Source organism: Canis lupus, chromosome 32, assembly GCF_003254725.2.
Source record: "Canis lupus dingo isolate Sandy chromosome 32, ASM325472v2, whole genome shotgun sequence".
NCBI lineage: Eukaryota > Metazoa > Chordata > Mammalia > Carnivora > Canidae > Canis > Canis lupus.
In genome coordinates, this window is record NC_064274.1 from 23,861,697 (window position 1) to 23,889,104 (window position 27,408).

Below are 27,408 nucleotides of genomic sequence, written 5' to 3' on the forward strand. Positions count from 1 at the left end.
CTGGGTGAAACATACACATACATTCTGGCTACAGGCTAGGACAAAATGCTGGCTTCCCAGCTTCTATTCCCAACCCCTTTCAAACCTCTCCACACTGCAATCAAAATGGTTTTTAAAACTCAATGAGAATGGCATGAGCAATTCAAAAAGGGTCATCTAGTTTCTTGTAAAATGAAACAGACCTACTCTATGACCTATCAGCACTCCCAGGTATTTGCCCAAGAGAAATGAAAGTACATGTTTATAGAAAGATTTGTACAAGAATTCTTATCACAGATGCCCCTGGGTGGCTCAATGGTTGAGCATCTGCCTTTGGTTCAGGTCATGATCCCAGGTTCCTAGGACTGAGTCCTGCATCAGGCTCCACGTAGGGAGCCTGCTTCTGTCTCTGCCTCTCTCTGTGTATCTCTCATAAATAAATAAATAAAATGTTTTTAAAAAAAAGAATTTTCATCACAGCTTTATTCATAATTTCCAAGCACCACAGACACCCCCAAATGTCCACCAATTAAATAAATAAACTGGAATATTTATATAATGGAATACTATTCCATAATAAAAAGGAACAGGTTACTGATACATGAAAAAATATGAATGAATTTCAAAGAAAACATGTTGAATGAAAGATATCTTACACAAAAGAGCACATACTGTAAAAATATATTTATAGAAATTACTACAATAGGCTTCCTTAATCTATAGTGTGAGAAAAATGAGCACAGTAGCTTCCTCTGGAGCAGAGAGTAATAACATTAACTGGAGAAGAGCACAAGGTTTTTGGGATGATGCTAATTGTCTGTATTTTGATAGGAGTTCAAGCTGGAGGTGGAAGTATTTGTCAAAAGTCAGCAATTTGCAAAAATGAACTATTGGGATTTGAACAGGATAAGAAGCTTTTGCATAGCTAAGGAAATAATCAACAAAACTAAAAACCTATGAAATAGGAAAAAATATCTGCAAATGACATATCAGATAAAGGGCTTAGTATCCAAAATCTATAAAGAACTTATAAAACTCAACACCAAAAAAACAAAATATCTAGTCAAGAAATAAGCATAAGACATGAACAGACATCTCTCCAAAGAAGACATGCAAATCACTAGCAGACACATGAAAAATTATTCAACATCTCTCAGCATTAGGGAAGTACAAATCAAAACCACAATGAGATACCACCTCATACTGGTCAGAATGGCTAAAATTAATAACTCAGGAAACAATACATATTGGCAAGAATGCAGAAAAAAGGGAACTCAGTTATACCATTGGTGGGAATGCAAACTGGTGAGCCACTCTGGAAAACAGTATGGAGATTCCTCAAAAAGTTGAAAATAGAGCACCCTGTGACCCAGCAATTGCACTACTGGGTGTTTACTCTAAAGACACAAATGTAGTGATCCGAAAGGGCACCTGCACCCCAATGTTTATAGCAGCAATCTCCACAATAGGCATAACATGGAAAGAGCCCAGATGTTCATGGACAGATGAATGGATAAGAAGAAATTAGATAGATAGATAGATAGATAGATAGATAGATAGATAGATAGATAGATAATAGATAGATAGATATAGATAAAACCATAAAAGACTCTTAACTATAGGAAACAAAGTGAGGGTTGGTGGAGGGGAGGTGGATGGGGGTTGGGTAGTTGGATGATAGGCATTAAAGAGGGCACTTGAGCAATAGATGTTACATGCAGCTGATGAATCACTAAATTCTATCCCCAAAACTAATAATACAGTATATGTTAACTAAATTAAATTTAAGTTTTAAAAAAGATAGCAATTTGTGGGCTTCATTTTATGTAAATTTTTCATCAAAATAAAAAGAACCAAAACTCTAAGTAATGATACACACACTGAATTAATTAATATACTGGAGTCTGTAAATTATTATAAAATGCACTTAAAAATCTTATAGATTAATGGATGGACAAGTAAATAGGTATGTGATAAAACAAGTTTGGAAAAATGTGAATAGTAGAATCTAAGGACATACAAGTATTGGATGTAAAATTCTTTCAACTTTGTTGTATGTTAAAATTATCATAATAAAATGTTAGATGGAGGAGCAAATTTCATTCCTTATATAGAACCTGAGGAAGCTTCTCATCTCATTTGGAATAAAACACAAACTCCTGATGCATAGCCTGCACTGCCCTGTATAATCTAGGCCCAAGAGAGCTCTCTGTTTTCATCCAAAATGACTCCATCACAATATCATTTTGCTCCAATGATTTTGGTCTCTCATCTACTCTTAAGTTTGCACCAAGTTTATTTGTCCTCAAAATGTCTACATATGGGTCTACCTGGAATCCTCATGTCCCAAACCTGCTCATTGCTGTTCTTTCCCAGTCCACTCCTAGCTCAGCTATAACCTCAGAAAGACTGTCCCTTACCAACAGTCAATGCTACCATACCTAATATTCCCACATCCATTCCATCACACTGGCCTGATTTATTGTTCACATACCACTTACCTTCACTGAAATGATTTATTCATTTGGAATAAATGTAGTAGTAGACCTTTAGACCTTTAGATTTAATAAAAATCTAAAGGTCTTCCAAATACATGTTGCCAGACAAGAAGCTGGCATCTCCATAGAAATACTAGGAACTGTCTATGTAACTAATCTTGTAAGCAATATTACCAGTATAAAAGAAACAAATCAAAATGAAAAGAATCTACCATTTGGAGAAGAATTGAAAGTAAGCATAATAATTGTCCTTAAAGACACACAAGAGTATAGTAGTGATATGAAAAAGGAAAAGAAGTCATAGAAGTTGAAGAAATATCATAATTGAACTAAAACACAATAAGCTGGGTAAATAAGCAGATACTATTAATGAATAAGTCAGTAAAATGGAAGATAAAGTGAAGGAACTTTTCCCAGAAACTGTCAGAAAGTGTGAAAGGACAAAAATATAGAAGAAAGGGTGCCTGGGTGGCTCATTCAGTGGAGCATGCAACTCTTGATCTCGGGGTGTGAGTTCAAGCCTCACGTTGGGTATAGAAATTACTTAAAAATAAAATCTTTTAAAAATAAATAAATAAAAATATTGAAGAAAAACTAATAGGTATGGAGATCAGAAGTAGAAATGCCAGCATCTTGAAAATAGGATCCTAGAAAGAGAGAAAATATATAATTTCTTAATATATAATATAACTTCTCAATTTTAGTGAATTTTTCAACTCAAGAAACTCAGTGAAGTAATTATAACATTGATATGAAAGAATAAATGGCCACAAATAACTAAAGCAACTTTGAATGAAAGAGCAATGGGGAGGACCTCCTTGCCAGATATTAAAATCTATTATGATGATACTATAAGGCAAGAAGAGAAAATGAAACAATGTACCAGAATAAACTACTCAAAAATAGATTATTGTATACATGGGAATTTAGTATAATTAAAAAGACATCATAAATCAATGGGGACAATAATTACTGTTGCAGTGGATGCCAGTGGAAAGGTGAAAACTGTATGGATTGAAGATCTAACATGATAAGCATCATGGGGTCACAGAGGATTACAGACCCAAGAGAGAATGCTAAAATGATATGCTTTAGAGAGGCTGATGTAGGAGAGTATCTTCATGAAAAAGAGAAAGAACTTATATAAAATCCCAGTAGTACAAACCATAAGGTTAAATTTGATTCACTTGATTAGACCAAAAGTAAAGCTGTCTTTCCAACAAATAACAATGTCAATAAAATAAGCAAATGAGTGGTAGATTGAAATAAATATGTGCTATTTACTAGAATCTAATTTGTAAAATAGATAAACTATAAAAAAAAAAAGAAGACAGGTGTATGTATGAACAGGCAACTCACAGAAGAAACCAAAGTTATCAGCTCTTAGAGAAATTCAAATTTAAGCAACAGAGAATTTCACTTTACATGCTATATTGTCAAAAATTAGTAAGCAAGCAGGTAATACAAGTATTGGCAGGAATATACAGATAGAGGAACCCCATTCCCTACTGACAGGAGTGCCAACTGGTGCAGTCTTTCTGGAAAGAAATCTGATAATCCCATAAGTCTGTGGGAAACATATTCAAGGCTGCTCATCACAGCACTATCATAAAAGTGAGTCAAAGACAATTTCACAGCCTTCTTTCTGGAGAACTGATAAGTACAATGTGACAGATGCACAGTAAAGAATATTACACAATATTTGGAAAGACTATGCTATTTACACAGTTACATGGATAGATCTTACATCAAGAAGCCAAGTTCAAAAAAAGGGGGGAATAATGAGATGAATCTACAAAAGAATAGCACTTCTATAATCTCTCTTTAAAAATGTACATAGATAACTATACAATTTAGCAAAACAAACAAATAAATGGATCAAGTCCACATATAAATTTTGCAAGGCCTGGAATAAGAATGCAAATAAGGTCTGCATATATTTAAAGATTTAAGAGTTATAAATTAAGCCAATAAGTTGTGAAATAAAATATTTTATCCTTTTACTTTGACAAATATACCTTCCTAATGATATAATTTTAAAGCATATGTGAAGATATCTTTACAAATACATATATGTAAAAGACAAAATATCAGCGATGAGATTGAACTTCATTATTACGATGCACATAGCTAGGAGTTCTGCTACAGTATAACAATGTTTGGCTGAGTAATTATTGAATTACAGACTATTCCTTAGCTGCCAGGTATTACTGTTGCAAATAACCCCCTAATTTACAAATCCTTCTTGAACCACATAACTTGAACACAAAAAGAAGCAAGAAATGTACCCAAAGAGAATTCAAGAAAATATTGAATGCTTAAAATGATATTTAATTTAGCCATAATCTGTGACATTCATACTAAGAGCAAGGATTTGAAAAAGTAATTTGTCTTTTCTCTTACCTAAGTAGTGTTTGCCCTGCTCAAACCCTTCCTGCACTGTACACATTGTCTGTTCTGATGGTGGCAACAGCACAATGCACAAACTTTCTGTGTATTGGCCCACAAAGGATACAGACAAAAGACACAGATGTTCTCCCTGGAGTAGTAAGAGGTGTTAATCAGGAGTGTGAATGTTGAGAGATACAAGCTATGTTGTATCTCTGAACACTGGATTTCAAGTGATAGAGGCTCCTGGTGCTCTTAAATAAATTTGTTTTTGTGATATTCAGGTCCCTCAAATGTGGAGTCTAAAAGTCAACAGCCAAGGGTCAAAGGATGACATCACTTAGATACACAATAAATATGTTAGAGTTCATATGGGAGGTTGCTGAACAGAATTAGGAAATAGGGTAAAAACAGAATAGATGAGATAGATGAGAGATGAATAGATAGGTGACGTTGTTGATGATGATAAGTAGATAGAAAACAGACAGAACAAGAGAAGGACCTAATAGAATAATAGTAACGGTATGCCATGAGGCAAAAAGTATTATTAACTTAACCTTTTCCACTAGTAATCAAACAAAAGAGGAGTAGAAAGTAAAAAATATGAGCCAAAGTACTATTTGGATTTGGGCGTTTTTTGGTAGAATTTTTCCAACAAAATTCCAAGAGATCACTGTATCCTTCACATTTGATCATGCAGCATGGTCTAAATGTAATCATTTTTGTAGAAATATTTGAGTGCTGGTACAGTAGCCTCCTCTCTTATCCATATGGATATGTTCCAAGGCCTCCACTGTATATCTGAAACCATGGATAGAACCAAACCCTATAAATACTGTTTTTTCCTATTCATGCATACCTATGACAAAGTTTATTTATAAATTAGGCACAGTAAGAGATTAACAATAACTAGTAATATAATGGAGTCATTATAACAATATATTGTAATAAAAGTTATGTGACTGTGGACTCTCTCTCCATATATCTTATTGTACTGTATTCACCCATATTCTTCTTGCAATGATGTGGGAAGATAAAATGTCTACATGATGAGATGAAATGAGGTAAATGATGTAGGCATGGTGATAAAGTGTTAGACTACTGTTGACCTTCTGACAATATGTCAAATGGAGGATCATGTGCTTCCAGACCATGGTTGCAGATAAGGGGGGGGGGGGCTAATGTACAGTTCTTTATCCTTTGATATTCAAAATGTATTCAAATCAATCTTTTGAAGTTCCAATTATTCTATCATCTATGTAGATTTTTGCTATCTTCTATCGCTCAGATTTAATTGCACTTGATGTTCTTTTTGCAAAAAAAGGGTTGAGAAATTCTTGAAATTCTTCAACACTGTATATAATCCTCCTTTTTTTGCAAGATATGAAGTTTCACATTGCAATTAATTTGCATTTTATCTTGGTATCCAAAAATCTATAAGGTGCAGATAGAGAAGGCACATTATAGGTCTCAAAATCTTCAGTGGTGATAAGGGGAAGAAAAGTATAAGTGAGGACTAACTTTTTGAGTAAAAGTTCATTAGTAAACACTTCCATATTAGAAGGACTTTTGCTTCCCTATGCCAATTCATAGCTTTATTTGGGGCATGCTACGCATCTCAAGCTCCTCTAGTGAGTGTGATTAAGACTGACTCAGGTGGCAGATGTTGAATTATGACTCTACTTGAGCAACATATATATTAATCTCCTTTAATTCATATATCTTTTAATATCAAATAATTGTAACTCTCCTCCAGTATTTCTGGATCTGACAGTGAGAAGAGTTGTGGAGTTCTAGGATTGTCATAGGAAACACCAAAGAAGAATTTCAAAGGAGAGCACAATCTAGAAAAGCAGTCACATGTGAGAACAGGGCTGCCAGGGAAAGGGTCATACTGACGGTATGTTCAAAGGGGAGACTGTCATTTAACCTGTTCATAAACATTAGAGCTAGTTTATTGTGACAACATTCAAACAGAAATAAGATGAGTATGTACTATAGCTACCAAAAAATTTTAATAGTTAGGCAAACATAAAAGATTCTAATGGCCACAGTTCTAGATATTTTTAAAAACCTTTGAACTCATACAAGTTTTACAAAAAAATTGTCAACATAAACTCTTTACCTTCCTTTGGCCTTAGTCAACTCCTCCTGCCTTATTTCTTTTTGCTCAGATATTCAGAAATGTACTATGACTAAAGTCTCAATTATTTAACAGCTGACTATTTAAATAGCTGGATTTCTTGAGCTCCTTTGACCCTTCTTTTCTTCCTTTGTATATTGGGCAAGTCTTTCCTAAGGTTCAGGAGGACACAAAGAAGCAGAAACATTAATCACTTGATTTTAGGAAGTCTAGTAAGAATTTTATGAGAAGAAAAGTGTATGCTATTATATTAGTGTTCTTCAGAGAAAACAGAACCAGTCTGATGTACATACATTTCTATTTTTCAACTGAGGTAAATGAACCATCATTGCTTCATAGTAAGAACCATCTCTTTAGGGAGGCTAATTACTAAAACAAAGATAAAGTCCTCTGTTTCCTGAAAGATGATATGGCTTTCCACTAAAGATCTATTTTGTTAAGTAATAATCTTCACCTTTAGAAACTTCACATGAGTGAAACTGCACTTATTTAATTAAGCAAAGGGGTCTGGCTTTCTTCCTAATAGACCAGGCATTCAACAAATATTTCTCACAGCCCCTCCCATCCTGTAGCTAAGTATTAAGGAAGAACTCCTTGACATCAAGTTAACAGAAAATAAACTCAGCTCTGTTTTACTTCTTCCCAGTTTTAGAGACAGAGATATTAATTGGGAGCATATTACTCTTTAGGTTTCAAGTAACAAAAGCCCAATTCAAATTGTCTTAAGCAAACAAAAGGATTTACTGATTACACAACATTGAAGTTTAGGGATATGAAACAGTTTCAAGCACAAACTGCTCCAGGGCTTAAGGGTGTCATCAGGAAGCTCTCTTCATCTCTTGGCTACATTAATAATCAGCCTTTTCCTAAATTATAATCAAGTCCATCTTGAGGCTCTATTTTTCCAGACAGTGCCAGATTTACCTCCTATCAATTTGACAATTGCAGTAGAGAGCCTCCCTTGTGAAAGCCCCACAAAAGCCCCCAGTTGTTCTCATTAGACAGGCCTGTGGCCATGCCCACTCCTGGAGCCAGGGAGTGGAGTCAACCCCATACTTGGTCATAGCTGAGAGTGAACCAATGGTGGCAATGAGATATCTCCCAAAAGGAAAAAATGGTAAACCAAGAAAGCAAAAACAACAAATGCTCACTGTAATATGGAATCATATTTGATGCTTAAAAAAAAATAAACCATTTTCTAAAGCCCCAGAATAATCTAGCAAAGACAGAACCTTCCAGAGACTCAGATATCTTGATTTCTTGTTTAGACTAAGGGCTCTAATTACTTATGTATCCTTTCCAAATAACTTATCCTCTCAGAATATCTATCTCCTGTGTTAAATGAGAGAATTTGATTAGAAACTCTTTAGCTGGGACGCCTGGGTGGCTCAGCGGTTGAGCGTCTGCCTTTGGCTCAGGGCATGATCCTGATGTTGAGGGATCGAGTCCCACATTGGGCTCCCTGCATGGTGCCCGCTTCTCCCTTTGCCTATGTCTCTGCCTCTCTCTGTGTGTGTCTCTCATGAATAAATAAATAAAATCTTAAAAAAAATACTCTTTAACTTTTCTTTTAGGCTTCAATGTAACAATTCTATAATAATGGCTATAAAGCAACACAATCTATAACTTGAGTTTCCAAAAAGTTAATGACTATATAAATGGCTTTCCTTTATACCATTAACATTGTGGGTGTTTCTTCAAATTCTTCCCTTTCTTTCTTTCTTTTTTTTTTTTTTCTTTTTTCACTCTCTCCTGATGGCAGCCAAGAGATGGCCAGGCCCACATGAGGGTCCCAGAGAACAAGAAAGCAACCTAACAGAAATCAGAGTCCATACAAGAACGGTGCCTGAGTGAGTCAGGGTTCACACAAAGAGAGTGGTGAAATGGGGCTGTAACCTATCAACTTAGCAATATTTAGAGGGATTGAAAAATTAGGTATGAAGAGAATAATGGTAGCAATGTTACTCAATGTCAGAGAAGAAAGGTACAAATACAGAAAGGAGGAAAGCTGGAATATACCTTGTGGTGTTGAGCTTGAATAGGAAGCATGGGTGTGAACTCGTGTTTTGCAATATATGTAGAAATAAATAAGATAGGGATGTGTGCATACCTATATATTCTAGCAGCAATAAGGATACCTATCACCCAGATCTTGGGCTTCTAAATATCACTCTCCACTAAGCAGAACCAAGGTGCTTGGAAAAAGTGGCTAGTTCTAGGACTTGAATACGGAAAGAACAAAATGATTCTAAAATATGTCCAAAAATGATAGAGATGCATCAAAAAGATTTAGAAACCTGTTTGAAATGACAGTTAATGGCCAAATCTGGAATAATCTGAGCATCACAATAGGTAGTAACAGCAATGAATTATAACCCATTTATTAAAATAAGGATTCAAAGGATCGTGGATATAAATAAATATATGAGTAAATAAATGGGAGAGGAGTAATTTTCTCTTTAGAGTCGAATGCCAATTAATAAATGTAGAATGAATGACAACATTAAAAATCACAATTTGACAATCACCATCATAATTATTTGCACAATTATTATGAATAGATGCTAAAACTAATAGGTGAGAGTAGGAAAAGGAAGAAGACTTTACCAGATCTCCACCTAAATATAAGATAGGAAACCATCAAAATCCTAGAGCAGATAACAGGCAGCAACCTCTTTGAACTTGGCCACAACAACTTCTTACTAGACACATCTCCAGAAGGAAGGGAAATAAAGGCAAAAATGAACTATTGGGACTTCATTAGGATAAGAAGCTTTTGCACAGCTAAGGAAACAATCAACAAAACTAAAAGGCAACCTATGAAATAGGAGAAAATATCTGCAAATGACATATCAGATTAGTATCCAAAATCTATAAAGAACTTATCAAACTCAACACAAAAAAACAAAAACAAAAAATCTAGTCAAGAAATAAGCATAAGACATGAACAGACATTTCTCCAAAGAAGACATGCAAATCACTAGCAGACGCATAAAAAAATACTCAACATCTCTCATCATTAGGGAAGTACAAATCAAAACCACAATGAGATACCACCTCATACTGGTCAGAATGACTAAAATTAACAACTCAGGAAACAATAGATATTGGTAAGGATGCAGAAAAAGGAAACCCTCTTCTACCAATGGTGGGAATGCAAACTGGTGAGCCACTCTGAAAAACAGCATGGAGATTCCTCAAAAAGTTGAAAATAGATCTACCCTATGACCGAACAATTGCACTACTGGGTGTTTACCCTAAAGAAACAAATGTAGTGATCTGAAGGGGCACCTGCACCCCAATGTTTATAGCAGCAATGTCCACAATAGGCAAAACATGGAAAGAGCCCAGATGTTCATGGACAGATGAATGGATAAGAAGAAATTGTATGTATATATATATGAATATTATATATAATATGTATTATATATGTATTATATATAATTAATATATATAATATATACATATTATAATGTGCATTATATATAATATGTATATATTATATACATATATATAGGAATATTATTCAGCCATCAAAAAGTGAAATTTTGCCATTTGGAATGATATGGATGGAACTAGAGGGTATTATGCTAAGTGAAATAAGTCAGAGAAAGATAAATCCCATATGATTTCACTCACATGTGGAATTTAAGAAACAAAACAGATGAACATAGGGAGAGGGAAGGAAAAATAAAATAAGATGAAAACAGAGGGGGGCACAAACCATAAGAGACATTTAACTGTAGGAAACAAAGCGAGGGTTGGTGGAGGGGAGGTGAATGGGGGTTGAGTAGTTGGATGATAGGCATTAAAAGGGGCACTTGATGTAATGAGCAGTATATGTTACATGCAGCTGATGAATCACTAAATTCTACCCCCAAAACTAATAATACAGTATATGTTAACTAAATTGAATTTAAATTTAAAAAAAATTTTTAAAGGGCACCTGGGTAGCTCGGTCGATTAAGCATGTGACTCAGGATTTTGGTTCAGATCATGATCTCAGGGTTGCAAGATTGAGCCCCCACATTGGATTCCACACTGGGCATGGAGCCTGCTTAAGATTTTCTCTATCTCACTCCGTCTGCCCCTCCCACCCCGCTCACACTCATACTCTCTCTGTGTCAAATAAATAAATACAAAAATAAAAATAAAGAGTGGGGCAAACCATAAGAGTCTCTTAAATATAGAGAACTGAGGGTTAATGGAGGGGAGGTGAGTGGTAGGATGGGCTAGGTGGTGATGGGCATTTAAGGAGTGCACTCTTTGGGATGAGCACTGAGTGTTATATGTAAGTGATGAATCAATAAATTCTTTTCTTTAATATTTTATTTATTTATTCATGAGAGACACAAAGAGAGAGAGGCAGAGACACAGGCAGAGGGAGAAGCAGGCTCTATGCAGGGAGCCGGACGAGGGACTTGATCCTGGGCTTCCAGGATCAGGCCCTGGGATGAAGGCAGCGCTAAACCACTGAGCCACTGGAGCTGCCCAAATCAGTAAATTCTACTCCTGAAACCATTACCACAGTATATGTTAAATAACTTGAAAATAAATAAAATTTTAAAACAAGGGGAAAAAAAAGAATCAAGTAGTAAAAAAAAAAAAAAAAAAAGATTTTAGTTGATCTCCAGGTGTCTCCCCACAAATATTTATTAATTAGGTGGAGTAGCAACTTTATAATGGAAAAACCAGGCAGATACATCTTGATAAAGTGACTAATATTAACTGCACCAGTAATGGGACAAATAGGCACAGTATGTTCCCAATAGGACACAATGAGAACAGAAATTACTTCTGTGATTCTGCAAAAATGTGATATTCTGCAAAAATACAAAACTTGGCCATAATCATGAGGATATAATGGACAAATCCAGATTGATAGAAGTTCTATAAAATGATTGATTTATCGTGTTCAAAAATACCATGGTCTTGAAAGTGAAGGAGATATTGAGGAACCATTCTAGAATGAAGCAGACTGGAGACCTTGACAACTGGATATAACACATTGTGCCCAAGAGGATCCTTTTGCTATAAAAGCCATTATTACAATAATGGGAAACTTAAATGCAGTCTCTGAACAAAAGATTTATGGGAGTTCTTTGGAATATTCTCATAACTTTTCTGTAAATTTAAAACTATTTCAAAATTAAAATAGATAGATACTTCTCCAAACTGTTTTACCTGGCTTATGCATGCAATCTTTCTCTACATGATTGGTATTATGAACTTCTTAGCTTTTCATTGAGCATTTTGGAGCTAAAAAGATAAATTAATGAGAGTGACACTTCACATGAATTTTTCTTATTATAAAGTAAAATATGGTTATTATAGAAAACAGAAATAAGCATAAAGGAGAAAATAAGAACTCTCCAAATCTTCTCTCTTCCTGCAAACCCACACACACACCCCAGAATGTTAAGTTGGAAGTTGCAACTGTAGACCAAGGTACAAAAGATTATCAGATATAAAATTGAGTAATTGCTAAAATGTGAATTTCAAAGGCACTTTTCAAGGATTACATATACAACACTTGGTGCCCTTTTCTTGGATCAGAAAGAGAGTTTAAGAGAAATCTGTGAGGAAAATTCCTTTGGAGAGAGCTCCCCAGACAAGAAGCCACAGGCTCAGAGCCCTGACCTGCGTCATTCACCTCTAGCTTCAGGCATGGTGAAGGCTCACAAGTCACCATGATCTATAATTAGATCTCCAAAACCCAATCCCTAAATTTAGTACCTTCTTTAATTAAACAGCATGTCTGGACTAGACTGAAACAATGGTAATAGTCTCACTGTAACAGCTACTCAGATACTGTTTAAGGAGTTCAGCCTCAGTCATATTTAATCCCCGTGGGAGTAAATCACTAACCCTCCTGTACGGAATATTGCTTTCGTTTGTTAAGTTTTATTTGTTTTTGTTCTCGTTTTTGTTTTTGTAGTGGTGGTGCAATGTGGGGAAGAGAGGGATGTTAACCCAAACTTCTCTCTTCTTGATTTTAGCAGGGCTGATGGATGATTTGCAAAACTCAGAGTGGAGGGGGGCGGGGGGAGGGGGGCATTCATATGCAGGCATACTGGAGGGAGATATGTAGGGTGGTTTGTGCTTTGCAAAATTCAGCTGTCACTCTGGCCATCCTAGTCCATTCACATGCTATTTTTTCCATTCAGCAAAAATGGGAATAGATGCAGTCTCTTAAAAAAAGAAAAAAAAAAAAAAAAAAAAAAAGGAAGACTGTTTACTGAGAGCTTTTCCAGGAAGGTTCAGCTTCAAATCACCTCCTGGAATAAATTCCTGGCAGATATCTGCAGAACATTTCACTGCTCAGCAGCCTAAAACTAGGGCTCTTTACCTGCCTGGATTTTCTTGGACTATTGATTATTTTTTCTTTCTAGTTTGAATCTATAGTTCAAAGTTCTCTTCAAAAAGAATACAGTCACACACAACCTCAGAATGTTCAGAGCTAGACTATTCAGTAGATATGGTCAAAGGCCCTTCAGAGATTAGAGACACATCACCATTATCCGATTGCTAAATAACCCCACTGACCCTGAGGTATCTTGCCTCATTATTATTTCTTAGAAAGTATGTCCTTTCTTCAAATAAAAAAACTTGCTGCACCTTAAGACCCTGGCCCATGGGTGAAACTTTAATCTCACACCAGCCTGCTGAGCTCTTGTCCTGCAATACTCAGCTCATCCTGAACTCCTTGGTGAAGAGCCTTTCACATTTGCCACTGTTGGCCTCCTCTGGCATCCCTTTACAGAGGCTCTGCTTTGCCCTCATATGTACTGGATGTGGTACCACAGTTTCCATTTTAAGTATGTATCTTCCTCTGATCCCCCAATGTTTAGGCTTCCCCTCATATCTATGCCCAAAGTACAGAGAAAGATAGAACTCTATTGTTCCTTAAATAAATGCCAGGGGCACCTGGGTGGCTCAGTATTTAAGCACGGGCCTTTGGCTCAGGTGTGATCCTGGAGTCCCAGGATCGAGTCCCGCATCCGGCCTCCCACAGGGAGCCTGCTTCTCCCTCTGCCTATGTCTCTGCCTCTCTCTGTACATTAAAAAAAATAAAAATAAGATAATAAATGACAATCAAGTGACCAAGAGCTGAACATCTTTTTCATGATTAATCATTGTGGTACTGCATCTTATTGAGAATGCCCTGTATCCCATACATACAAGTATATCTCGGAGAAGGAAATAATGTTGACATGGGCAGGGTTTGGGCACCTGAAGTAAAGGGTTAGGGAACTAACATGTGAAAAATGCCCAGTATGTACAACTCCACACAGGACATGCTCACACTACAGTGTTAAGGATGGTGCTGACAGAGCCGGGGCCTCCAGGCCTGTGGTGCCGGCTGTAGGAGCAGGCTGTCAGCCCCACAGGTCTGCCTTGAATCCTGGCTCAGGCACTCACTCCTGATGATTTCAGGTATATTATTTAACCACCTTGTACCTCATTTTCTCTTCTATTAATGAGAAAATCGTGCTTAGTTTATAAGGTTGGGTTTTTTTGTTAAGGTTTTATTTATTTATTTGAGATCATGTGAGAGAACACGAGCTGGAGGAGGGGCAGAGTGAGTGGGACCAGCAGACTCCTCGCTGAGCAGGGAAGCTCAGAAAGTAGGGCTCAATCCCATGATTCAAGCCAAAAGCAGACACTTAACCATCCAAGCCACCCCGGCGCCCCTATAAGGTTGTTTTAATTTTTTAAAGATTTTTATTTATTGATTCATGAGAGAGAGAGAGAGAGAGAGGCAGAGACACAGACAGAGGGAGAAGCAGGCTCCATGCAGGGAGCCTGATGTGGGACTCCATCCCAGGTCTCCAGGATCAGGCCCTGGGCCAAAGGCTGCACAAAACCGCTGAGCCACCCGGGCTGCCCCTATAAGGTTGTTTTATAGCCAAAAATAATGAATGTGAAACACCTGGTAGGTGCTCACTATACAGAGCTATTATTATTGTCTTTATTCTTCAGAGAAGGAAACGGGCTTAAAAGAATGTAAACTGAGGCACGGATTCCTTAATTTAAGAGCCACTCAAGGTATCAGTCACCTTTTGATGGATACACATGTGCTTGGTTTTGCTTCTTTGGGCAAGATTTTCCAAGTAAGGTGTTTCAAGGGACAGGACAGACCATAAAGACAGGATGGAGGAAATACTGCTTGGATTGGGAAACACATGCCTTTTATACCACCCATTTCCCAGGACTTCCTCTCTCCTGGTGTCAAAACACCTTTCCCAGATGCAAATGTTATAACCCAATTATTACTACCGAACTTTGCTCTTAGGTACCTGTCAATTCATTTCCCTGGAGTCTCTCAAACCACATCTACATTGCTAATGTTAAATCACTGGATGGGTAAGAATTAACATTGTTCATTGAAAAAAAATCACTCTAATAAAAGAATGAATCTATACCCGACAGCAGGTTAGAGCAGGGGAAGATGAAGCCTCTAAGTCACTACTAAGCATTTCAGATCATCTTGGAATAAAACAGCATTTACTGGAAGTCTTATGATAAAACCTTTTCTGTCCTTTCATAAATAAATAGGTTCTTCTTTTTTAGGTGCTTCCTTATTTTTTCTTTCGCTATCTCAGAATTGAGAAATATAATAAATGCTTATTGAAAAGGCCTGGCCTTTATTCAGTACTTGTGCAAGCCTCAAAATAGTTGATTCACATTATGGAGCTTCCACTATTGCTCAATTGGCACACCCTTTTCAAATTCCTTAGAGCCCTGCAAATCTGAAACCGTCAGAGAAGGTGAGTTTTGTCCCATCCCACGTGCCAAAAAAAAAATTCTTTCTCTTTCTTGGAAAATTCAAGCTCTCCTATGCTCCAGGTCAAGTAAACACAATAACCAACACTACACACACACACACACACACACACACACACACACACACTTTATGGCCATCCTCGGCCTGCCCACCTGCTTTATCAGCCATGCCTCCTGTTTCCTTCCTCCTCCAGCTCCTGGAACTCTGTGCATAAGCTATGACATATGTCTCCCCCAAACACAAAGAATACCACTTATGAAAGATAATACAAGCCTTATCTTATTCCATGGGAAATTAACATAGAAGATCCATAGATTTTAGAGATAGATCCCAATTTGGGGACACACATGGCAGTTAAAAACTCAAAGAGTGGCACAAATCCCACTTATCTTCAGAGTTCTCAGTACCTCTCCCTCCCACTTTCCACCACCCCTCTTTTCTCTTGCACCTACATCCCCCTGCAGTTTACGGCCATGCAGGGATAGGAACCAAATCAGAGGAACAATTCTATCTGAAGAATTGGACTCATAGAGCACTAAGACTCATAGAGCTAAAATGAGCTGCACAAGGTCAAATAAGTAGGTAGTCTCAGAATCAAGACTTAAACCCTGATGGATCTGACTTCAAATCTTACTCTTTTTTCTGTAAGACACTGATGAGAAGTGGGATGAGAAGGAAGGAAATAACAAGAAGTCTGCTCTGTGTCTGGACCTACTCAGGACCATGGACTTCTAAGGTTAGAAAAGTAGGTGCTGGTTACCTGCAAGACCTCTCAGCAAATTGTGCTCTTTTTAATGTTCCAACTGAATGAGACCTGGCCCCTGGGGATGTAAAAAACTTCACCCATCCACCAGTCAATACTTATGAAAAGCAAGAATAATAGCTCCACAATGGAGGTAATATTTAAACTGAGACTTAAAAATGAGTCAACACTTACCAGGCAGTCCAGAAAAGAACATTTCAGATTTTTTGCTTTACCAATTGGTAAAGCACTTTCTGAATATTTTTGCACTTAACACTAAAGAAAAAGAAAAAAAAACTTTTGTGAGCTACACAGGACTGTTATCATTATTCCCATCTCAAATATTAGAAAACTAAGGATGAGGGAGGCTGAGTTGGCATACTGTACATCTTCATGACACATTTAGACAGCAGCGTACTAGAACATCATGAGGAGGGGAGCTTTTTGTGTGTATAGTGTTAAAAATGATTCAAGAAAACAATTTAGGTAACACCAACAACTTCATCCAACACTTCATGAAGTGGGCAACCTCTCTTCACAAGGATCCAGAGAACTGCAAAATGGGGTGGAAGGCAAGAAACTTTAATAGCATAAAGGATAAGGAACAAAATAGAAAAAAAAAATAGAAAAATGAATAAAAAAACAATAAAATAAATATAGAGCCCAAAGTTGGCTTGGCATTCTGGAATTGACTGACTGGGTATACTATGTTTCTGGTCAAGCCCAACATTTACAGGGAAGGAAAATTATCTAAGTACGGACTTAGCACCTGGGGCAGGAGTGGCTCCATCTTGGGCCTAGAAATTCACTTGAACAATGAGGTCATAAAGGTGGCACACCTTAAGCTGATAAGACTGGTATCCTTAGAAAAAGGAAGAGACAAAGATACCAGCGATGTGTGGCACAGAGTAAAGGCTATATGAAAACACAAGAATGAAGCCATCTGCAAGCCAGGAAGAGGAGTCTCCCCAGAAACCCACCCTGCCAGCTCCTTGATCTTGGACTCCCAGACCCTAGAACTGCAAGAAAATAAATTTATGTTGTTTAAGCCCCTCAGCCTAGGGTATTCTGGTATGACAACCCTAGCGGACTAATATACTGCCTAGCAAAGCATATGGAGAGTTAGATCAATTACACATACACAATCTAAAGAGGCATCAGAATATGAAACAGTGATTACCCTTGGCCCTGCACCTGCAGCATGGTGCTCTTTCTAAAGTTTGTACCATTACTCTGGAAGGTAACTGGTGAGGAAAATTGAGTAGTTCAGTTCATTTAACCTGTATCTACTGAGCTCCCACAATGAGCTAGATGTGAGGAATCCAGCATATCATTGGACAAGGTGTGTATGTAAATGAATAAATGTGATTCCATATAAGAAGTGCTATAATGGGACTCCTGGGTGGCTCAGCGTTTGAGCATCTGCCTTCAGCTCAGGGCTTGGTCCCAGGGTCCAGGATCGAGTCCTGCATCGGGCTCCTTGCGGGAGGCCTACTTTTCCCTCTGTCTATGTGTGTGTGTGTGTGTGTGTGTGTGTGTGTGTGTGTGTGTGTCTCATGAATAAATAAATAAAACCTTTAAAAAAATTTTTAAAAAGAAGTGCTATAATGAAGACAGGGTAGATAGAACATAGAATTGGAACCAGGTTAATCCGGTTTGAATTACAGCTCTCTTATTTATTCTAACATTATGAACTAGGGCAAATTATCTAGCCTCTCTCTCCAAGTCTGGATTTTTCATCTATAAAATGAGTTTAATACACATACCCCACAAAACTTTTGTAAGAGCAAATGAGCTATATATGCCAAGCAAATCTAAAGTACATGACATACAGTAGACACTCAATAAAGTGTATATATTGTCATTATTGTAATTATGTACAAGGTCTATTGAAGGTAATCATAAAAGATTCTCACTTCTGCATGGAAATATCAAGGAAGACTTCCGAGAGAGTAATATTTAATCTGAGTCTTTAAAAACAAGTAGGAGTTTACCTGGCTGATGGAGAAAATGTATTTGAAAATGCATTTCTGGTGTAGGTAACAGCACAGGCGAAGGTAAAAAGATATATAAAACCACATTGCAGGAACACCTGGGTGGCTCAATCAGTTAGGCATCTCTCTTTGGCTCAGGATCCCAGGGTCCTGGGATCAAGCCCTGAGGTCCTGGGATTAAGCCCGGAGTTGGGCTCGCTGCTTAGCAGAGAATCGGCTTCTCCCACTCCCTCTGCCACTCCCCCTGCTTGTGCTCGCTCTCTCTGTCTCTCTATATATATCTCAAATAAATAAAATAATAAACTTTTAAAAATAAAAGGTTAATTAAAAAGGACCCCAAACTCTGTTTAAGTTGGGACAGAAAGCTGATTAATACATGAAAGAATTGTCCTAATTTAATTGCAATACAGAAAGGCACCTAATGATGCTGAAGTAGATGATTGAGTCTAACAGTAATGAGTGCATTAATTAAAGAAATGTTCAATATATTCAAGACTTTGTGCCCTACGGTGGGTGATTCAAGGAGTAAAAGAAAAAAACAAATTATATGACTATCTTTCCTTCTGCTTGCCAGCAAAAATCTGCTTTTTCTTTGTTATAGAGCTTAACATAATATAGGCCCATGTGCCTAACTCAGTGGTTCTCAATCTATTTGCTCCAGGTATCACCTTGAAAGCTCTAAAAAATATATTGGAGTACCCAGGTGACACTCTAGCACCAGGAAAACAGACTTCCTGAAAGTGAAGCTTAGCAACCCAAGTGATTCTTATGTGCAGCCACAGTTGGGAGCCACTGCTGTAATTAGACTATGAACTCCTTGAGGGAAGGGATGATTTCTTGGTCATTCCTAAATTCATCACAGTGCCTGACACAGAGATATTCATATTTTAACTAAATGGCTGGATGGACAGATGGGTAAAAAGCTAGTATTTCCTACCCTCAAGATATTTATTATTATAAAGCAAGAAAAATACAACTTGTATACAGATAGTTGAGTGGATATAAGCCAGTGGATGTTGCGTGATTGCCACTGTATTTAACAACAGAGATTTTGATCTGAAAGAAAGCCTAGTTAAATGCATATAATGGAGCACTTTCATTCACAGGCCAAACAGGAAAGCTTCAATTGCACTGCTGATTAACATCTAATTTTTAAAAAGAAGAAAGGAGTCATCACACAGATTGTATCACTTAGAAGGAATAAAAATGAAAATGCTATAAACAATGAGGGAGTGCAAAGACTAAATCTTGGAAGGGAAATTCAGGGCTCCCATAAGCCCTGTCCCAGTATCACCCTCCTAGGGCAGACTAAGTGGTTTGACTTGGTTTGATTTGGTTTTTATTGTGACTTTCCTTCACTGTTATGATTATTTCTAGGTCACCTGGCTGCTATATACTCTCTTCTACTCTACAAGCAGTGCTTTCATCCAACTAGATAATCCAGCATTTGGATATTAACCCTTCCGGCACAGTTAGCCAACATCATTCCGCCCTAACTCCACCACACCCGAGTTAAGTGTCACTTAACATCTGAACTGAGCCCAGATTCTTTGATATCAAACACTCTTCACAAGTGACTGGGCAATTAAATGATTCATCTTAAACAATTGGAGCATTTATAATTAATACACTTCCCAGTGTAAACTGAATGAAATAAATAAACTATGGAAACAAATGACATTTGGACAAGTCTTCTCTTCAGGTCAGCTAGCTTGTATATTTACGTTTGATGAGGAAAGAGAAAATTCTTACCCGTTTCCCAGAGAGGAAGTTACTAGAATAATTTGAAAAATTTTCCAGCATAAAATTTCATAACATGTACACTCAAAAACATTTCTAATATAATAGAAAGCAAAAACTTGTATTCGACCAGAAAATAACAGGGCAAAAGAAATTCGGGCACAGAAAACAGGTTTGTTGTTTTTGTTTTTTGTTTTTAAGATTCATTTATTTATTCACAAGAGATACAGAGAGAAAAAGGCAGAGACACAGGCAGAGGGAGAAGCAGGCTCCATGCAGGGAGCCCAATGTAGGACTTGATCCCAGATACCGGGATCACGCCCTGAGCTGAAGGCAGACGCTCAATCTCTGAGGCACCCAGGCATCCCCAGAAAACCAGGCTTAAAGCTGAAACCTAAGTGCTGTTACCTCCCAAGATACAGCAGTGATGTCTTCCATGTTTTTCACATTTTGGAAAATCGTGTCCAAGTTTCTAGAGTCTTCTCTTTCTCGGGAGTAAAACCAATCTGGAAAGTGTTCTAACTCCTTTCTGACTCCTGACTGGCAAGAACCAAGAGGGAGGGCCAGGAAGCACACAGGATACCACCTTCAGTGCAACCATCAATGGCAACCTCCCAAGCACCAAGACTGACAACTGACCCTTATTATATCTTTGTCATGACATGGCCAACATCTGACACTGGCATTCACAGAACTTTGGTCAGCAAAGCAACATTACTCATCTCTTTGACCTTTCCTCTCTTCCAGGAGGCTAATCTTGCCCTGGTTCTCCTCCTTATCCACTGATTTCACATCTTTGTTGAATTTTTTCTCTTTTGCCAAATATTTGCTTAATTTTCTGTCCATTTGCCTCTCTTCTGGCCTCCAAAAATGAGTCTCTACCCCATCTTCTCTCCCTATTTGGATTCATATCAAAGTCTCTAACTACCTATTTTTTTCACTTGAATATCCAAGTATCCAAAACAAAGCTTGATATCATTTTACAAAATCTGTTCCTCTTCCCTTTTTCTCCACCTTAGATTCATGATCTTACCATCCATCAAATGTTCCATTCTAATGAGTGGCCAAGCATTCTTGATTCCACCTTAAAATGCTGTCACAGAATTAACCTCTATGCTCTGTTCCTTCTTCCCATATTTTTCTCTGGCTTTCATTCCTCTGTGTTCTAATCTAGGCTAATACAATAGTCTCCTAAGTGACCTTCCTGTCAATTGTTTTTTCCCCACTTCTGAGACCATCCTCCTGGGTCTATCTTCTTTTTTTTAATTCTTTTTATTTTATTTAAAATCAATTTGCCAACATATAGTACAACACTCAGTGCTCATCACATCACATGTCCTCTGTAATGCCATCATTCAGTTACCCCAGCCCTCCACCCACCTCCCCTTCTGCAACCTTTTGTTTGTTCCCCAGAGTTAGGAGTGTCTCATGGTTTGTCCCCATCTCTAACTTTTCCCCACTCTGTTTCCCCCCTTCGCTTATGGTCCCTTTCACTATTTCTTATACTCCACATATGAATGAAACCATATGATACTGGGTGTATCTTCTTAAAGAACAATAAATCCCATTTTGTCACAAACCTATAAGTTTTTGCTGATTCTCCCTTGACTCTAAGATTAAGCCCAAACTTAATCAGAAGAGCTATCCATACAAGGCCCTTCACTGTATGACCCCAACTTACTTCTCCAGCTTCACTGATATGCCTCACTATGCTCAAAAATGAATTTCTCTTCATCTCCCAAACCACCCACGCCCTTGCTACTTCTTGTATGTGTTATGTCTTCTGCATGAAATGTCTGATCTTCCCCACTCTATCTCCATTCCAAACTGGAAAACTTCTACTTTTTTTCATTAAAATCAATCAACCAATCAAATGTCACCTGACTAGAAAGCCTCCTCTGATTTTTCTCAGGGTCTCCACTACCCTACATTTGACTATGCTGGGCATATAATTCCAAGAGTTGAGGAGGCATCATACTAGAACTAAGTTCCCTGCAACCAGCTCACCACTATATCCCCAGCATCTAACATTTTGCCCAGCATATAGTCACTGTTCAGCTTATATATGTTAATGAATGAATCTCTTGCCCTCAGGCTTTAGAGCACAGATATAATAAACAGCTTTGAGATAGGATAATAGGAGGACATGAATGCCAGGGAAAGAGATTAAAATAGAGGTCAGAACTTAAAGTAAAAAATCTAAGCAGAGGGAAAAACTGGGCTTGAAGACTATCAAAGAGACATCCTAGAAGGCCAGATAAAAGATAAGATTCAAAGGCTCAGATGAGGACAGAGAAGTAATGGTTATAGGTGCTAATCCAGGTGAACACCCAGGCAGGAAGATCTCCCTCTGAGATCACCTGATTCGTTTACAAGTAATGCCTTGTGTTGCAGTTTATCTGTTGGCATGCCCAAAACACCCACCAGACTGTGTTCTTTGTAAGCAGCCATCCTGCCTTATTCATCTTTGTATCTAAGCACCTGATACCATGCCCACCACTTAGCCATAGTTTTACTGTAAACTTATTGCTGCACTGTGAACCCTTAAGTATAATAAATGATTGTGCAGGGCCTGCATTCCACTGTTGGAACCACTAATGAAGGCAGATGTGGAGATAGAGAAGCCGACGTTATCATTGTGTTGGGTGAGATCATGCACGTCCAAATCACACGTGATGCCTGAGAAGCTTGCTTTTCTCAGCTTTATTTTTAGGGCAATGACTGAACTTTGTGATGCAGGCTTATTTCTACCTCAGTGTTAGTAAAGTTTTTACCTTTAGAAGAGGTGATTAACAACTCAAGCTCAATAAAGTACTTAATGAGGAATTCTTGCCATGGTTCAGTTAAAGTCTTTTCTGGCAAGCTGACTTTCACACTTAAAATCTCTTTTGGCACTTATAACCTGAAAGAATATGGTCCTGCCTGGTTAGACTCAGAATATACCCAGCCCTATGTTTTCAAAGAGCAACTTTTAAAAGAGCGACACAAAATCATCTGCCCATTAACATTTCTGTACTCCATTTTGATGGAATGCAAATATGAGCTTCTCAGATAACTATTTCATATGAGGGCTCTTAAATAATGACCACAAATTTTGTACCTGACATCCCATCAAAAGGTGGGACCCATGTGCCCATCCTCTGAACCTGGGTGCCCATGACTCCTTTGACCAAGAGCATACAGAGAAGCAGAATAATGGGATTTCTGAGGTGAGGTCATATAAAGCCATGCAGTTTCTACCTTGCTCAACTTCGGAATCACTTGAGTCATCATAGAAGAAATCTGACTACCCTGAGTCCACCATGACGGAGGGCACAGACAGAGGCTCCACTGACAATCCTAGCTGAGCTAGTTCTTCAGCCATCACAGCCCAAGAGAGATGTGTAATGAAGAAGCTGTCTTAGAAGTTGATCTCCACCCTCAATCATTCAAGTCACCCCAGCCATTTGAATCATCCTAGCTGAGACCCCAGAGCCATCTCCACTGTGTTCTTTCTAAGTTTCTTACCAGTCCTCATTTCATAGTCCAGGTTACTGTAGCAGCTACCCAATGTCCATAAGAAAAAATATAGTCCAGGGGCATCTGGTAGTTCAGTCAGTTAAGCAACTGACTCTTGATTTTTGCTCAGGCCATGATTTCAGGGTTGTGAGATTGAGCCCCAAGTTGGGCTCCATACTCAAGAGAGGTCTGCTTGAGATTGTCTCCTTCTTCATCTGCTCACACTTTCTCTCTCTATGTCCTCTCAAATAAATAAATAAACCTTAAAGAAAAAAACAACAGAAGCAGGAAAAAAATAGTTCAAGTCCAGGTCCATTGAGAGAAAGGAGAAGCTGAATTCAAGACTCATGGGATTTCACATGCATGTACATACAGGTTTAGGAATGAATGAGCATGTAGAAATGTGTGAAAGGGTGGGCACCAGATTGTTAACATCTGTCACTTGTGAGGACTTAGGAGAAGGGGAGTGGGGGAAAAGGAGGTGGGAAAAATTATTAATCATTCACTTTTTAAATTTATCTTTATACTATTTTACTCACACTAAACTCACATTACTTTCACAATTTTTGAAGAGAGATTAAATCATTTTTAAAAAGATTTTTAAAAGTTGTTGGGGCATCTGGGCAACTTGGTCAGTTAAACATCCTACTCTTAATCTTGTGGCCTTGATCTTGGGGTGGTGAATTCAGGCCACAAATTGGGCCCCACACTGGACATGAAGCCTACTTAAAAATAAAAAAGGTGAAAAAATTGTTGTTTTAATTTTTTTAAAGCTGTAGAACATGTCAACTTTCTTTTTCCTTCCCCCTTCCTCCTACCCTCCTATGATGATGTTTGTTCATCAGACTCTGATAGCACCTGAGTTAAACGTAGAAATGAGGAAGGAGGCTTGAGCTCACTCAAAGGAGAAAAGCCATTGTACACAAGTAAAATGGAATATGACTCATTATACACAAGTTCAGTCACTGAAGGCTCCTTCAACACATATACTTTTCTTGTTTTAGTAAAACAAAACAACAGGGGGCTTGAACTCACATTCCCTAGATCAAGAGTCCCATGCTCTACCCACTGAGCCAGCCAGGTGCCCCATACACAGTTTTGGTCCATATCTACTAAGTGGAAATTTTGAAGGCCTCGGAGTAGTTATTCTAATATTCCACCTTTCTCAAGCTATTGTGTAGGAAATCCTAATATTTACAATTTGTTAATAACTTGTAGACAAATACCCAGTTAGCAGCAGCAATCTCATTAAGACTATCAGAAATTGAGAGACATCAATCTCAAATTTATAACTTGGAAAAAAAACTGAAAAAGAAAACTATTTTGTGATTGTAATGGGCTCCATATACAATCTTCCTACCATGTAAGGGTCAGAAAGAGTTCATTCAAGGTCAATTATCTCTAAACACACAATTCACATTTCTGGCAGATGTCTTCCAATGTTTAATTGACTTAAATCAACAATTCTAAACACCGTGTCAATACTTTTTATTAGTATAGGGTACATTTCATAAGTACCCCTAGAAGATTGTCTGGGAAGCTCTCAAAACTCACACATTTCACAAATGGATTTCTAAAATTTTTCTGTGGGCAATTCTGCTTTGAAGATTTTCTAGGTTAAAATTGTCAAAGCCATGGTCTACAGTGTAGAACTTTGGAACCTTGTTTATTGATTTGCCCTTAACCTGGAGCAGACCCAGAATTGTTTTCTGAGAAAAATCTTTATACTGTCTACGGTGCTCCCCAGGCCTCTGCTCTGCAGAGGTAGGCCAATGCCTGCTCAAGACAAAGTCTAAGTTAAGCACCTTAATTTTCATAAGGGGACATTTACTTTTTTCTCTTTGCTCAGCTGATTTTTAAAATAAATACTTCTCAAAGTATGTGAGTTTTAAAAATACATGTACTTCAATGAATAACACCAAATAATTACTCGAATAACTACCCCAATTATCTGTCACTGGCAACTTTAATTAAAAGTCAAAGTGCAGGGATCCCTGGGTGGCTCAGTGGTTTGGTGCCTGCCTTTGGCCCAGGACGTGATCCTGGAGTCCCGGGATCGAATTCCACATTGGGCTCCCTGCATGGAGCCTGCTTCTCCCTCCTCCTGTGTCTCTGCCTCTCTCTCTCTCTCTTTCTGTCTCTCATGAATAAATAAATAAAATCTTAAAAAAAAAAGAGTCAAAGAGCCAGAAATAATATTCCTGAAGGACTTATTAAGGGGAATAGAATCCATTCAGCCCAGTAAGTAATTTAGATATTGATCCTTAGATCAACTCAGACATTAAGAAAACTTATTTGTTGTTTTGTGTTTATTTTTGTACTACCCACTTACAGAGAATTGCATTTACTACCTCGTGGTAGTATTGGCCCTATGCCCTCCACTTCCATTGAAAGGTATTGTAGGAAATAGCTGCAAAAAACAAGCAGTTTTAATTTTAAGGGTGTTGTTGCTAATATTGTTCATTCCAAGACTCTGTGTCCTATTCTTAAGTATACAAAATACTAAATTTGTGCAGAAATTTTCCTCAAATTTTATAAGCAGAAGAATATTGACTTCCTTAGTTCTATCTGCATTTATTATTATTATTATTATTATTATTATTATTATTACTATACAGACAAGACTTCACTTCATAATTGTGTCCTTTTGACTTTGATGAACCAGAAGTTTGGAATCAAATATTAATATGTAGTTCTCTTTTAAGGGTAGTGTGGAACCTTGCAGCATATATTTCTGTGTATTAATAACTTTCTAAAATTATATTTCAACATTCTAAATCTCTTTTCCTTGAAAATAAATTTCTTTAATTTTTATATTATTATACTGTGTGTGATCCAGTGAGATATCTCAAAACTTTTTTGAAAGAAAGTAGGTTGGGACTCCAGTGTGGCTTAGTGGTTGAGCATTTGCCCAGGGTGTGATCCTGGAGTCCCGGGATCGAGTTCCACATCAGGCTCCCTGCATGGAGCCTGCTTCTCTATCTGCCTATATCTCTGCCTCTGTGTGTATGTGTGTGTGTGTGTCTCTCATGAATAAATAAAAATTTTTAAAAATCTTTAAAAAAAGAAATGAAGTAGCTTATAATTTAATAAATGATCATGATCCTGCGATAAGAAAGCTTTCTAAGCATTTGTACAATGGGTAGGATTCGGTAAGAAGCAGAATAGATAATGCTTGTAAAGACACTACTGTGTTAATCATGACAGATATCCCTGAAGGTATCACATATTTTTAACTAAATGAAAATTACTAAAAACGATGATCTGGTTTATGTGAAAATAATAATATATAGTATCCTAATCTCAAAAGGGAGCCAATTTTCAGTTTTCAACATTTCTATCGAAACACTTACTCTGAATAGTAATTGTAAAAATCTTGAAAAGTCTGGTATTGCCTTGATCAGAATTTATAAGTTTTATTAGCAAACTGTGTCAAAGAAACATTAATCCTAAGTGAAATTCTGAACTGCCAAAATGTAGAAGTGGAGAGGTAGAATGAAGTTGCAAATTTCATTCATGCTGTAATTCAGATATGCAAAGAAAATATATCTCAGTTGTTTTGCCTCAGTTTAAAATGGTCTTGTTGCTCAGTGCCAGCCACTAATTAGGAGGAGGGAAAAACACACTTTTATCTTTAT